The 16,667-nt window shown below is 42.6% G+C and overlaps 1 protein-coding gene across 3 annotated transcripts in view; it reads right to left on the bottom strand.

Annotated features, from left to right (window-relative positions):
- ssx2ipa (synovial sarcoma, X breakpoint 2 interacting protein a) overlaps positions 1 to 16,667 on the bottom strand; it is a 111,233-nt gene that overhangs the window by 71,443 nt on the left and 23,123 nt on the right. The window contains exon 1 of one of the 3 annotated variants that reach the window (XM_072273284.1): positions 14,308 to 14,348. The exons of the other annotated variants lie outside the window; for them this stretch is intronic. The gene's annotated coding sequence lies outside the window, so the exon portion shown is untranslated. Of the gene's footprint in view, positions 1 to 14,307; positions 14,349 to 16,667 lie in introns of those variants that run through there. 3 annotated transcript variants of the gene reach the window in all.

Below are 16,667 nucleotides of genomic sequence, written 5' to 3'. Positions count from 1 at the left end.
TTTCCAACGGGTGGAAATTGCAAGGCTGCAGAAGGGAAGAGGGGAGAAGTGTCGTGCTGTGGTGATAGGGGGATGTGTTCATTAGGGCAAAGGACAGGAAGTTCTATGAGCGAGAACAAGATCCCCAGATGGTATGCTGCCTTCCGGGTGCCCGGGTCCAGGATCTCTTAGATCAAGCCGTTAGCTTTCTTAAGTGGGAGGGTGAACAGCCAGAGGTTGTGGTCCACGTAGGTACCGATGATATGGGTAGGACAAGTGACGAGGTTCTGCATAGAGAGTTCAGGGATTTAGGTGCCAAGTTAAAGAGCAGGACCTCCAGGGTTGTGATCTCAGGAATGCTATCCATGACATGTGCTAGTGAGGCCAGAACGAGTAAGATTACACAGTTTAATATATAACTAAGGAGTTGGCGTAGGAGGGAGGGCATAAGACTTTTGGATCACTGGGCTCTCTTCCAGGGAAGGTGGGACCTATACAGAAGGGACAGCTTGCACCTGAACTGGAGGGGGCCTAATATCCTAGTGGGAAGGTTTAGTATCGTAGGAAAGGCTACCAATAACACTGAAGATAGGCAGCTAATTTATAAACAGAGGCAATGTGTAATGAGGAGAGGCTGCTGACAGAACAAAATTACAGTTAACAGCATGAATTGCAATGGAAAAGGTGGACAAAATTGAAAAGGATGACTACGGGATTGAAGGTATATTTCAATGTGTGCAGTATACAGAATAAAGTAGATGAACTTGCAGCACAGTTGCGGATTAGCAGACATGATGTCATAGACATCACGGAATCATGGCTGAAAGAAGATTGTAGCTGGGAACTTAATGTCCAAGGATACACACTGTATCGAAAGGACAGGCAGGAAGGCAGAGGGGGTGGCTTTGCTCTGTTGTTTTAAAAAATATCAAATCATTAGAAAGAGGTGACATAGGGTCAGAAGGTGTGGAATCATTGTGGATAGAGCTAAGTAACTGCAAAGGTAAAAAGACCCTGATTGGAGTTCTATACAGACCTCCAAACAGTAATAAAGATGTGGTCTACAAATTACAATGCGAGACAGAAAATGTATGCCAAAAGAGCAACATTACAGTAGTCATGGGGACTTCAACATGCAGGTAGACTTGGAAAATAAGATTGGTGCTGGATTTCAGGAGGGAAAATTTCTTAAGTGCATATGAGATGGCTTTTTAAGAGCAGCTTGCGGTTGAGCCCGCTTGGGGATCAACTACTCTGGATTGGGTGTTGTGCAACGAACCAGAATTGATTAGAGAGCTCAAGGTAAAAGAACCCTTACGGCAAGTGATCATAAATATGATCAACTTCACCATGGAATCCGAGACATTCAACGGAGTAAAGGGCATTACAGAGGCATGAGAAGGGATTTGGCCAGAACTGATTGGAAAATAACACTGGTGGGTATGACGGGAGAGCAGCAATGGCTGGAATTTCTGGAAGCAATTTGGAAGGCACGGGGTATATACATCTCAAAAAGAATGAAGTATTCTAAAGGAAAGATGACACAACCCTGGCTAACAAAGGAAGTCAAACCCAACGTAGAATTGAATTGACTTTATTACTTATATCCTTCATATACATGAGTAAAATCTTTACTTGGAGGTTAAGTAGTACACAAGCAAAACATAATAGAGCAGTGTATCATAGTTGGAAGTTTCCATACATATTGCCGGTTGACTTGAACAAAATTAAAAGCACTATAAAAAAACAGAAATTATTTAAAATAAAATTTGTAAGTGATAAACAGTAACCACACTCAGATGATCCAACAGCATCGTACAAAGATAAACAATATGACTAACTAGCACAGAAACCCATTAATGACTAGAGACCCTGGGTGGCTATCAACTGGCAAAACAGGAATGATCATCAATTATATCCTGCTGCAATAGAAATAATGGCAATTGCAGTATGACCAAAAATTATGCATTTTTGAAGTGGATTTTGCAATGTCTTTTGGAATCAAATAGTTCCAGACAGATTTTGGGGTACATAGAGCTTAGAAAAATAGAGGGCTATGGGTAACCCGAAGTAATTTCTAAAGTACATATTAAGCACAGCATTTTGGGCTGAAGGGCCTGTATTGTGCTGTAGGTTTTCTGTTACGTCTCTGTCAAAATATACAATGTGCAATATATAGTAATTTATAATAAATAGTATGTACAACAGGGTAGTCAATATAACAGAAATACAGATATGTCAGCAGGAGTTCAGCAGTCTGATGGCCTGGTGGAAGAAGCTGTCCCGAAGCCTGTTGGTCCTGGCTTTTACGCTGCTGTACTGTTTCCCGGATGGTAGCAGCTGGAACAGTTTGTGGTTGGGGTGACTCGGGTCCCCAAAGATCCTTCGGGGCCTCTTTTAACACACCTGTCTTTGTAAATGATCTGAGTAGTGGGATGTTCACATCTACAGATGTGCAAGGCTGTCCACACCACTCTCTGCAGATTTCTGCAACTGAGTGAAGTATAGTTCCCATACCAGGCAGTGATGCAGCTATTCAGGATGCTCTCAGTTGTACCCTTATAGAAAGTTCTTGCGATTTGGGAGCCCACACCAAACTTCCTCAACCTTCTATACAAACAGCCGGTATGTATGGACCACGTGAGATCCTCTGTGATGTTTATGCGGAGGAACTTAAAGCTGTTTACCCTCTCAACCCCAGATCCATTGATGACAATAGGGGCTAACCTATCTCTATTCCTCCTGTAGTCCACAACCGGCTCTTTTGTTTTTGCAACATTGAGGGAGAGGTTGTTTTCTTGACAACACTGTGTCAAGGTGATGTCTTCTTCTCTGTAGGCTGCCCTCATTATTATTTGAGATTAGGCCAATCAGTGTAGTGTCATCAGCAAATTTAATTAGCAGATTGGAGCTGTGGTTGGTGACACAGTCATGTGTATACAGGGAGTAAAGGAGGAGACTCAGTTCACAGCCCTGAGGGGCTCCTGTATTGAGAGTCAGAGTGGTGGAGGTGAGGGAGCCCACTCTTACCACCTGGCGGCAATCAGACAGGAAGTTCAAGATCCAGTTATACAAGACAGTGTGAAGGCCGAGGTCTCTGAGCTTCTCGTCAAGCCTGGAGAGAATTATGGTGTTAAATGTTTAACTGTGCAGTATTCCCTAAAGCAGCGGTCCCCAACATTTTGCGCACCGCCGGCCGGTTTAATATTGACGATATTCTTGCGGACCGGCCGACGGGGTTGAGGGGAGGGGGTGTTCAAGTTCAACAGTGCGTGACAGGGAATGAGGAAAGGTGCAGTTGATTCATATCATTTCAAATCGCCAAATCAGATATCGTTTCCACGCGGCCCGATAGCACATGCTCGCGGCCCGGTACTGGTCTGCAGCCCAGTGGTTGGGGACCACTGGCCTAAAGGTCAATGTTCAGGTTGAGTCTGTGGTGAGGAAGGCAAATGCAATGTTAGCGTTCATTTCAAGACTAGAATATAAAAGCAAGGATACAATGTGGAGATGTCATAGAGCACTGGTGATGCCTCACATGGAGTACTAAATGCAGTTTTTGGCCCCTCATCTTACAAACAGAAAGGATGAGCTGAAACTGAAGAGGGTTGAAAGGAGGCTCACAAAAATAATTCCAGGAGCTGAGGAGGAGAAACGGCATCTAATGGTGAGTTCCTTTGCTTGCATCTTCTCATCTTGCATCAAATTCATGTCATTCAGAATCTGAGTAAATCTGACACATCACTAATGGCTCTACCAAATTTCTACAGATATACCGTGGAAACATTCTAACTGGTTGCATCACCGCCTGGTATGGAAGGGCCACTGCATGGGATCAGGAAAAGCTGCAAACAGTTGTAAACTCTGCCAGTTCCATCATGGGCACTAGCCTCCCCACCATCCAGGACACATTCAAAAGGCAATGCCTCAAGAAGGGGCATTCATCATGAAGAACTCTCACTATTCAGTACAGGCCCACTTCTTATTGCTACCATCAGGGAGGTGGTACAGGAACCTTAAGACACACACTCAACATTTCAGGATCAGCTTGTTCCCCTCCACAGCAGATTTCTGAACGCCTATGAACTCTACCACACTATTCTTCTCATTTTGCACTATTTACTTTATAGTACTCATTAATTTATATTGCACTGTACTGCTGCCACAAAACAACAAATTTCACGACACATATCAGTGATAATAAACCTGATTCTGAGCTAGCAAAGGAACAGCCAGACAAAGTGAACATGGTCTAATTTATTTGCTTCTACCATCTGGCTTCTGCGATAATATAATGAATATTCTGGTAGTCAACCTCAGTTAAGTATTTTTATGATGAGTGTTTGATGGCTCTGGGGCTAAACTTGCCGGAATTTAGAAGAATGAGGGCAGGAAATCTCATTGAAACCTATTAAACATAAAGAACATAAGAAATAAGAGCAGGAGTCGGCTATCTGGCCCATCGAGCCTGCTCCGCCATTCAATAAGATCATGGCTGATCTGGCCATGGACTCAACTCCATCTACCTGCCTTTTCCCCATAAGCTTAATTTCTGTACTATGTAAAAATCTATCCAACCTGTCTTAAATACATTTACTGAGGTAGCCTCCACTGCTTCACTGGGCAGAGATTTCCACAGATTCACCACTCTCTGGGAAAAGCAGTTCCTCCTCATCTCTGTCCTAAATCTACTCCTCTAAATCTTGAGGCTACGTCCTCTAGTTCTAGTCTCACTTACCAGTGCAAACAACTTTCCTGCCTATCTTATCTATTGCTTTCATAATTTTATGTGTTTCTATAAGACCTCCTCTCATTCTTCTGAATTTCAACAAGTACAGTCCCAGGTGACTCAATCTCTCCTCATAGTCTAATCCTGTTATCTCTGGAATCAACCTGGTGAACTTCCTCTGCATCGTCTCCAAAGCCAGTACAGGTTTCCCCCACCATCCAAAGGTACAGCGTTCCAATGAAACGGTTCGTAAGCCAAAACATCGTAAAGCGAAGAAGCAACTACCATTTATTCATATGGGAAAATTTTGTGAGCCTTCGCAGACCCAAAAATAACCTACCAAATCATGCCAAATAACACATAAAACCTAAAATAACAGTAACATATAGTAAGAGCAGGAATGATATGATAAATACACAGCCTATAGAAAATAGAAATACTTCTCTACAACGATTGCCTGCACAGATCTCCGTAGCGAAAATCTCAAGCAAGCGCTCTCGGCAGAAAATCTCACGCAAGCACTGTTGGCATAAACGCGCTCTCCAGTAACCTTTAAACTATGAAGCTGCCAAATCTACCAAATAACACAAAAATACACAGCCTATATAAAGTAGAAATAATGTATGTACAGTGTAGTATCACTTACCAGAATTGGGAAAACAGCGCTGTGTAGACCGATGATGGTGTGTTAGACTGAGTCATCGCAGGCTGTATGGTGCAGTGGCCCCAACCCTCCGGGCCGCCGACCCGATACATTACCGCGAAAAACGCAGCGGTAGCCGGGAGGCACACAGCACATCGTTAAGAAAAAAGCCGAAATAAACATGCTAATTACGTGCTAGGCGGCACCTAGTTAATTAGCATGTTTATTTCGGCTTTCTTCTTAAAGATGTGCTGTGTGCTTCCCGGCTACCGCTGCGTTCTTCGCGAATCGGTACAGTATCTGGCCAGGGCCCGGGTGTTGGGGTGGTGGGACATGGGGGTGTCATCTCATCGTCGATCAGGGCAGGCAGCTCATCTTCTCCTATGACTGCCGCCTCGATGTCGAAGGTCGAGGTTCGTCATCTGCTGTGGAAGGCATGCTTGACTGTTGAGCCTCGCGCATTTTTCTATCATATTTCATATCTTTCATATCAGTGTTTGTAAGCACTGAAACCATCCTGCAAATATCCCCTAAACCTTTCAAAATTAAAGTCGTACTTTATCATTGCAGCAAAAATCTCACGCAGTTGCTTCACTTTCTGCATTTGGTTTCGATTGTTATCCTTTCCTCTTCCAACTGCATCAGCTCTTCATCTATCAGTTCTTGGTCATGGGATGCCAAAACCTCTTCAACATCGTCTTCGTCAACTTCCACAAGCCAAACTCACTTTGTCCTTGCTTCGTTCACCACGATCGAAACACTTAATCATGTCTAGTTTTACACTAAGTGTAACACCCTTACTTTTTCAGGCCTTTCCAACACCTTAGAACTCATCTTGCTAACGGCTGCTCAATGCAACGTGCTTAAGCAATGCTGTTCCGAATCCGGGGCAGAGCGGCTGCTCGGGGCGCGTGCTGCCTTTTATCGGGCGCTGATTTTTTTTATTGCGTGCTGCCTTTTTTCATAACAGTGAAAACACCTTCTGAAAGCGAAAACAGGGTACTAATGTAGGTCTTTCGTAACAGTGAGGTTTCGTAAAGTGAACGTTCGAAAAGCAGGGGACACCTGTATATCTTTCCTCAAGTAAGGAGACCACAGCTGTACACAGTACTCTGTACAGTTGCAGCACAATCTCTTAATTTAAATCCCTCTAGCAATGAAGGCCAACATTCCACTGGCCTTCTTAATAGTCTGCTTCACCTGCAAACCAACACTGATTCATGCACAAGCACTCCTAAATCCCTCTGCACAACAGCATCCTGCAATTTTTTTTACCATTTAAATAATAATCCACTCTTTCATTTTCCCTTCCAAAGTGAATGACCTCGCATTTACCAATATTGTATTCCATCAGCCAGTCCCTTGCCTACTTACTTAATCTATCTATATCTCTCTACAGACTTTCCGTAGCTTCTGCACAATTTGATTTTCCACTCAATTTAATATCATCAGCAAACTTAGATACACTACATTCAGCCCCCTCTTCCAGATCATTAATGTATATCGTGAACAGTTGCAAGCCCAGCACCAACCCCTGCGGCACACCGCTCACCACTGATCATCAACCAGGGTAACATCCATGTATCCCAACTCTCTGCTTTCTATTGGTTAACCAATCCTCCATCCATGTTATTACATCACCCCCAACTCCTATGCATCCCTATCTTAATGGATAAGTCTTTTATGCAGCACCTTATCAAATGCCTTCTGGAAATCCAAGGAAATAATGCCCATCTGTTCCCCTCTATCCAGTGCGATTGTTCTATCAAAGAACTCAGTAAGTTTGTCAAACAGACCTGCCTTTGCTGAATCCATACTGCATCTGCCTAATAGATCGATGCTTGAACAAAGGAGACTACAACGGGATGAGGGAGGAGTTGGCTAATGTGGATTGGGAGCACAGGCTATTTGGTAGGACAGTTGAGGAACACTGGAATACTTTCAAAGAGATTTTTCACAGTGCTCAATAAAAATATATTCCAGTCAAAAGTAAGGGCAGTAAATGTGGGGAGAGCCAGCCTTGGATAACTAAGGAAATAAAAGATTGTATCAAATTAAAAGCTCATGTGTACAAAGTAGCAAAGAGTAGTGGGAGACTGGAGGATTGGGGAAACTTTAAAACGCAACAAAGAACAACTAAACAAGAAATAAGGAAAGAGAAGATAGGAGTATGAAAGTAAATTAGCACAAAATATAAAAACAAATAGCAAAAGTTTTTATAAATATATAAAGCGGAAGAGGGTGGCTGAAGCAACGTAGGTGCCTTGGAAGACAATAAGGGGAAATTGATATTGGGTGATAAGGAAATGACTGAGGCATTGAAGGACTATTTTGTGTCAGTCTTCACGGTGGAGGACACATCTAATATGCCAAAGAATGATGTAATGGACAAAATGGGAGGACCTTGATAAAATCACTGTCACTAAAGAGATAGTGATGAGCAAACTAGAGGGCCTGAAGGTAGATAAGTCCCCTGGTCCTGATGGGATGCATCCCAGGCTGCTGAAGGAATTGGCAGAGGTTATAGTAGACGCGCTGGTAATCATTTATCAAAACTCTCTAGACTCTGGGCAGGTCCTGGCGGATTTGAAGACAGAAAATGTCACGCCACTCTTTTTTTTTTGAAAAAAAGGATGTAGGGAAAAGACGGGAACTATCGACCAGCTAACTTAAAATCTGAAGTCAGGAAAATGCTTGAAGCTGTCACTAAGGAAGAAATAGCAAAACATTTAGAAAGGAGTGGTTCCATTAGACAGACGCAGCATGGGTTTAGAAACGGCAGGTCCTGTTTGAGAAACTTACTGGAGTTCTTTGAGGACATAATGAGCGCAGTGGATAGAGGGGAACAGCTGGATGTCATATACTTGGATTTCCAGGAGGCGTTTAATAAGGTGCCCCACAAGAGACTTGTAAATAAGATACGGAGGCATAGAGTCGGAGAAAGTGTTTTGGTTTGCATAGTGGATTAGTTAACCAGTAGAAGGCAGACAGTTGGTGTAAATGGGTGTTTCTCCAGTTGGCAGTCTGTGGTGAGTGGGGTACCACAGGGGTTGGTGCTGGGCCCGCAGCTGTTTACTATTTACATTGATGATTCGGAAGAGGGGACTGAGTGCAGCGTAGCAAAATTTGCTGACGACACTAAACTGAGTGGAAAAGCAAACTGTACAGAGGATGTGGAGAGTCTGCAGAGGGATATAGATAGGTTAGGTGACTGGGACAAGGTCTGACAGATGGAATACACCATTGGTAAATGCGAGATTATCCACTTTGGAAGGAATAATAGAAGAGCAGATTATTATTTAAATGGTGAAAGATTGCAGCATGCTGTTGTGCAGGGGGACTTGGGAGTGCTTGTTCATGAACCCCAAAAAGTTGGCATACAGGTACAATAGGTTATTAAGGCAAACAGAATGTTGGCCTTCATTGCTAGAGGGATTGAATTCAAGAGCAGGGAGGTCATGCTGCAACTACACAGGGTACTGGTGAGGCCGCACCTGGAGTACTGTGTGCAGTTCTGGCCTCCTTACTTGAGGAAGGATATACCGGCCTTGGAGGCAGTGCAGAGGAGGTTCACCAGGTTGATTCCAGGGATGAAGGGGTTAACCTATGAGGAGATGTTGAGTTGCCTGGGACTGTACTCTCTGGAATTCAGAAGAATGAGAGGGGATCTTATAGAAACATAAAATTTTGAAAGGGATAGATAAGATAGAAGTAGGAAAGTTGTTTCCATTGGTAGATGAGACTAGAACTAGGGGACATTGCCTCGAGAGTCAGGGGAGAAGATTTAGGACAGAGATGAGGAGAAATTTTTTCCCCCAGAGTGGTGAATCTGTGGAATTCTCTGCCCAGGGAAGCAGTTGAAGCTTCTTCACTAAATACATTTAAGAAACAGTTAGATAGGTTTTTACATAGCAAGGGAATTAAGGGTTATGGAGAAAAGGCAGGTAGATGGAGCTGAGTTTACGGACAGATCAGCCATGATCTTATTGAATGGCGGGGCAAGCCCCTAGCTCTAGTCTCACCTATCAATGGAAACAACCTTTCTACTTCTATCTTATCTATCCCTTTCACAATTTTGTATGTTTCTATAAGATCCCCTCTCATTCTTCTGCACTTCAGAGTATAGTCCCAGGCAACTCAATCTCTCCTCATAGGTTAACCCCTTCATCCCTGGAATCAACCTGGTGAACCTCCTCTGCACTGCCTCCAAAGCCAGGTATTGCACAGTTGCTGTCTAGGTGGATCACCTGCCCCAGAGCAGACGTGATATAATTGTGAATGGTCTTGGACAGAATCTTATAACCCACATTTAACAGTGAGATGGGTAGCCAATTTCCAATCTCTTCTCTCTCTTCTTGCAGTGAAGGGTAATGATGGCTTTATTGAACTGTAATATGCTGCCATCTAGAAACCAAGTACAACTTCAGCAGATCTGAACCCTACATAACAAATGAAATTCAACCAGTACACTATTGCTTCTAGGAATTATATTGGTCAGGAACAGATAGTCAACTTGTCCACAGTCAAGGGGGTGATAATGACACTGCCTTACAGCAAATGAAAGGAGGGGAATACATCATCTACAGACAGGAGCTGGAAAACTAGAGTAGATAAAGAGCAAATCACAAACACTGGAGATTTCAGAGGTGCTGGAAATCCATAGCGACATACACAAAATGCTGGAGGAACTCAAGAGGGTCAAGTAGCATCTATGCAGGGAAATAAACAGGCGAATTTTCAAGTCTGGAAAGGAAAGGGGAAGACTTCAGAATAAAAAGCCTCCAACCTGATGGCCTAAACACTGATTTCTCCTTCCAGTAATTCTTTTCCTCCTCCTTCATTCTTCTTCCATTCCCCCCCTCTGGCCTCTTACCTCTCGCCTGCCTATCACTTTCCCCAGGCACCCCACCTTCTCATTCTCCCATGATCCTCTCCCATCAGATTCCTTCTTCAGCCCTTTACCTTTTCCACCTAGCACCTTCCACTTTCTTACTTCATCCCCCACTCCACCACCCATCTGGTCTCACCTATCACCTGCTAACTTGTACTCCCTCCCCTCCTCCACCTTTTTTACTCTGTTATCTACCCCCTTCCTTTCTAGTCCTGAAGGAGGATCACGGCTCAACAAATTGATTGTTTACTTATTTACACTGATGCTGTCTGACCTGCTGAGTTCCTCCAGCATTTTGCGTAAACAAATAGTTCCATTTTAGTCGTCATCTCCTCCCAGGTCATAATCTCATGATTCTACAACTAAGTAATACTAATTATCTTGGCTCTGGTCAAGGCAGAGAGTTCACAAATGCAACTTAAAACATAATCACCAATAGGCTTAAAGGAGGAATTACTTTAAGATGCATTGGATTCAGATTTGAATCCTTTTTAGGATTACATCAGAAGAAATGGTGAGTTTTTTTTTTAGATTATTTGTTCACATGATATGGATATTGGTGACAATGCTGACATTCCTAACTGCCTCTGAACTGTGGGGCATTTAACATAATCACAATAATGCAACCAAACTCACACTAGATAAACTGGATCAGGATAGCACGTTCCCTCGTCTGAGGGTCAACAGTGAAGCAGACTGACTACAACAATTAGAAAGTTATAAGCCCAACAGTAATGCTAACTTTGAATTTCTATATCTTGAATGAAACTTTAGCCTTAATTTAACCTACACTTTGTAGATGCTAGATAAACCAATCAATTTCAGAATCATTAAGGCCAGAATCTCATTACATACTCTAATCAGAATCAGGTTTATTGTCACAGAAATAGGTCGTGAAACGTGTTGTTTTGTACAGTAGTAGTAGTGCAAGACAAAAAAGTTACAATCAGAAATAAAAGTATAAATAATGCAAAAGGGAAGCAAAATTGTGAGGTAATGTTCATGAACCATTCAGAATTCTGGTGGTGGAGGAGAAGAAGGTGTTCCCAATGCATTGAGTCTTTAGGCTCCTGTAACACATCCCTGATGGCAGAAACAATGAAGAGGGTTTGTCCTAGGTGGTGAGGTGGTGAGACTCTCTATAGAAGCTTGGAAGTAGGTACAGAGGAGATGTCAGGGGTAGGTTTTTTTTAAAAAAAACTCAGAGTGGTGAGTGCGTGGAATGGGCTGCTGGCAATGGTGGTGGAGGCAGATACGATAGGGTCTTTTAAGAGGCTCCTGGATAGTTACATGGAGCTTAGAAAAATAGAGGGCTATGGATAACAATAGGTAATTTCTAAAGTATGTACATGTTTGGCCCAGCACTGGGGGCCAAAGGAGCTGTATTGTGCTGTAGGTTTTCTATGTTTCTACAGAACTTGCTCAGAGGATGACTAATTGTTCACAGTACATCTGTACAAGATACTGCTAAGGACACATATGGAGAACTGAGATGACAAATTTCCAGTGTATAGGATACATGCTTTGATATTAACATCTGAACCTTTTAGTACAGTTAATGTCACTTTGCTATAGGAAGGAGGCCATCAAATATATAGAAAGGGTGCAAAAGAGGTTTGAGGATGTTACCAGTACCGGAGGGTTTGAGTTAACGAGAGACTAGATAGACTAGGACCCCACACCAACGTTTCCCTCCCACCCCACCCTGGAGAACAGGAAGCTGAGGGATTTAAAATCATGGGCATAGATAAGGTGAATGGGTACAGTCTTTACCCTAGGATGGTATAGGTTTAAAGAGAGGGGAGGGGGAAGATTTGAAAGAGCTAAGCAGAAACTTCTCCATACATTGTGAATGAGCTGCAAGAGGAAGCTATAAAGACAGATACAAATGCAACATTCAAATATATTTGGACAGGTACATGGATAGAAAAGGACTAGAAGGATACATGTCAAATGCAGGTAAATTGGACTAGCTCAGTCAGAATGGACCAGATTGGCTAAAGGGCTTACTTCTGTGTTAAATGGCTCTGCAATGACACAACACAAAATGCTTTAACTGTTTGAATATAAAATAATTCAGGTTGGATTATCTGGCCAAGTTTTTTTTTTAAATTCAGTGTCTCAGAACACAGTCAATATATTTTGGATAAAAGTTGGCAAAGGAATGAAAACAGAAAATGCTAAGACCAGTCAGCATCAGTGAAAAATGAAAAAAGATGTCTTTATCTCTTTCCATAAAGATATTGCCTGACCTGCAGAGCATTTCTAACATTTTTGAGAAAATCTGCAGGTGCTGGGAAATCCAAAGCAACATACACAAAATGATGAACTCCTCCTTCAAAGGGGCTTTCCTTCCTCCACCATCAATGCTACCCTCAGCTGCATCTCTTCCCTTTCACACACATCTACCCTCACCCCATCCTCCCACCACCCCACCAGAGATGGGGCTCCTCTTGTCCTCACCTACCACCCCACAAGTCTCCACGTCCAGCACGTAATTCTTCGTAACTTCTGCCATCTCTGACATGATCCCACCTCCAAGCACATCTTTTCCTCCACCCAACACATTCCATAAGGATCACTCCCAATGAGCCTCCTTTGTCCATTCATCCCCACTGATCTCCCACCTTATACTTATTCTTGCAAGCAGAACAAGTGCCATACCCACTCCGACACCTCCTCCCTCACTGCCATTCCAGGCTCCAAATGGTCCTTCCAGGTGAGGCAGCACTTCATCTGTGAATCTGTTGGGGTCATCCACTGTATCCAGTGCTCCTGGTGTGGCCTCCTAAATATCGGTGAGACTATGGAGATTGCTTCAGTAAGCATCTACGCTCTGTCTGCCAAAAACAACCAGGATCTCCCGTTCCAACATGTCAGTCCATGACTTCCTCTACTGCTGCGATGAGGCCACACTCAGGTTGCAGGAGCAACACCTTATATTCCATCTGGATAGCCTCCAACAGTGATTTCTCAAACTTCTGTTAAATGCCTTCTCCCTTCACCATTCCCATTTCCCTCTCTCACCTTCTCATTACCTACATATCACCTCCCTCTGGTGCTCCCCTCCCTTCCCTTTTTTCCATGGTTTTCTACCGATCAGATTCCCCCTTCTCCAGCCCTTTATCTCTTCACCAATCAACTTCCCAGCTTCTTACTTCACCCCACACCCCACCCCCACAGTTTCACCTATCACCAACCACCTTGTACTTCTTCCTCCGCTTCCCCCAACCTTCTTGCTCTAACTTCTCGTTGTTTTTATCCAGTCCTGATGAAGGGTCTCAGCCCAAAACGTTAACCGTTTACTCTTCCATAGATGCTGCCTGGCCAGCTGAGTTCCTCCAGCATTTTGCGAATGTTGCTCTAACATTTTGTTTTTATTTCGGATTCTTAACATCCACAGCTTTTTTATTTTCAAAAAAAAACAAGACAACTTGTAGAAATCAAGCAGTTTTGCATTGCAAAAAGCAAATGCTTGTTTCTATTGAAGTATAAAACATGTAATCTGCAGAAACAAATTACTTCCTGGATTTGCTAATTATGAGTGCAGGAACAAAATTTATCCCCAACCCTTCCTCAAGCAGGGATCGCCACTTAAGAAGCTACAATGCTTATAAAATGTAAGAAAAGGCAATAAAATTCTGGGTTTTGATACTACAAAAATGAGGAATATTTCAAAGCCTTGAAGTTTATCACCATAATTCCATTATGGGTACTGAAATTACACTTCTGTTCAGTGCCAATTGCAAGTTTAACACCCCATTAAAGAAATACTGCAATTGGGGACACACATCAACATACATCCCTCTGTAATTATAAACATGCCGTTATTATATGAGTAAAGCTTCAAAGAGGAGAAAAGATCCAATGTTTCTAGTTCTGTTCTATGCATAGTTCAAGTTTAAATATCATTCAACCAGACACGAATACCAATGAATACAGCCCCAGCATTCTTCTGGGGCCAGGGTACAAAACACAGTACCAACAGTCATTCATCATACAAGACACATGCAGCCATAGGTAATTACAATTGTTAAGAAAATAGACTACTAAATTTGTACTCACTCGTGTTACTTAATACAAGGGAATTATCCAGCAGAGTGACATCGACGTACAGGACCAACTACATCCCTGTCTGATATTGGAATTGTAAGGCATCTGACCAGAAGACCCTACAAAGGATCAGCAGGACTATTAAGAGGATAATCATTGTTTCTCATCCACCCATACAAAATATTTATCAGGATAAAATATTTGCGTACAGCATGCAGAGCCCTTAGCATTGTCAATGATCCCTCCTATCTGTCCAGCAAATCTCTTTGATACCCCAACATCAGGCTGGAGGAACAGTAGTGTTAGGACAAGGACTGTTACATTGGGAGTTAGCTTTCTCCTACTAGGCCCAAGACTACTGAACTCCCTGCCACCTCCCAGGTCTCATCATGTATGAAGCATCAGTAGAGTTATACTGTACTTTTTAATCCGTGTCATTAATGTACCTTATGCTAAATGCTACTCTACTGGAGTACATTTTATTTGTTAATTTATTTATAGTAATATTACTTTGTGTTGTGTGTGAGTTATCTGTACTGTGTTGCACACCTTGGTCTGGAAAAGAAGTTGTCTGTTTGGCAGTATGTGTGTAGGGTTGAATGACAATAAACTTGCACCAATAGAGACAACATGGTCAGTTCTGTTACTGCATCCATGTTTATAATATGCCAACCTCTACAAGAGTAGCAAAAAGCCCAGTAAGGGCTTTTTATAAAGCTGCACAATAGGGCTTTATTGAGCTTTTGCAGAAGCTGCAGTGTTTTGTTGCTACAGATTAGTGAATAATGCCATGTTTACATGTGTATGGTCATTAACAGTTAGAAAGCATTCTTTCATTTCCTCACCCCACTGTTTGTTTTGGCACGGTTTTCAGCGTCACTTTTACCAGTCCTGTGGCCCATGCTGATGCTCTTTCCAATTCTCGCTCCTCCCCTTTAATTAAAGCTTACAATCTACTCCGATTTTCTTTTTGGCTCACACCCACATTTAATGATTTCTGTAGAGTACACATGTAAACCCAAATCCCTTTATCCCACACTCACTGTGGAGAACTGGCCCAAGAGTTAGGACATTATGATGCAGTTGTGCAATTTGTTGGTGAGGTCGTACTTGCAGAACTATTTAGAGATACAGCGTGGCTAGGCCCTTCAGCCAATGAGCCGCTCAGCGCAGCGGCCCACCTATTTAATCCCAGCCTAATCACGGGACAATTTACAATAGCCAATTAACCTACTAACCAGTATATCTTTTGACTGAGGGATAAAACGGGAGCACCTGGAGGAAACCCACGCATTCACAGGAAGAACATACAAACTTCTTAGACGATGCTTGAATCAAACTTTGAGCTCTGAAGCCCCAAGTTGTTATAGCCAAGGTACAGTGAAAAGCTTCATTTTGTATGCCATCTGTTCTGACAATCAAGGTAGTACAAGGTAAAACAGTAAGAGAATGCAGAATAGTAGCGTAGCAGTTAGCACAATGCCAGTATAGCTCGGGGATTCAGCGTTTGCAGTTCAATTCCACTGTCTTCTGTAAGGAGTTTGTACATCCTTCGCAAGTGCACGTAGGTTTCCCCCAGGTGCTCTGGTTTTCTCCCAGTTTAAAGACATACTGATTAGTAGGTTATTTGATCAGCGTACTGTGATTAGGCTAGGGTTAAACAGGTGGGTTGCTGGGCAGTGCAGCTCACCGGGCAGGAAGGGCCTATTCAGCGCTGAATCTCTAAGAAGTATTAATTAATAATCTTCTATGCAAAATCTGAAGAATATTGAGATCGCATAGAAAATCCATTTTCACCATGTCAATGAACATTTCAGAATACTTAATTAGACAAATCCATGCATTAACTTTACATCAACTATGGGGAAGTTTCAAGAACCTCAGTCACTTGGATTCCTCTTCCCATAGTTAAATAATGCTAAAATCAGAAATCAGACCTTTTTTTTCCTCCTGTTTAATGTGAGCAACTTCACCTCCCCCTCATCATAATATCCTTGAGACACACCATAAAGTGCTGGAAACTTGTTTCTTAAAAGTTCAAAGTAAATTTATTATCAAAGTTTATTTTGAATTTGCTTACTTGAACATACATCCTTATTGGCCATAATTTTACTTAAACATGTCAATTTCAATTCTTTCACTTATCCCAGAGCTACTGTACAACAGTGTGACTTTTCCTCTTTTCCACAGTCCAACAAATGGTACGAGTTATTGTCTTGGACATTTTTATAGTGAACCCAAGACCCTGTTGGACATTGGTAAGGCAGAAGACCGCAAGTCCAGTTCACTGGCAAGACTGACTGTGGAGGGAGATGTGTGGCCTCGGTTGTTGCGCAGACGAGACCCTCATGCCGTAGTGTCACTTGTTGCAG

The sequence above is a fragment of the Mobula birostris genome, chromosome 12 (genome assembly GCF_030028105.1).
Source record: "Mobula birostris isolate sMobBir1 chromosome 12, sMobBir1.hap1, whole genome shotgun sequence".
In the NCBI taxonomy this organism is placed as follows: Eukaryota; Metazoa; Chordata; class Chondrichthyes; order Myliobatiformes; family Myliobatidae; genus Mobula; species Mobula birostris.
The sequence above is the reverse complement of the archived record's forward strand: the minus strand, read 5'-3'. Positions and strand labels throughout refer to the sequence as shown.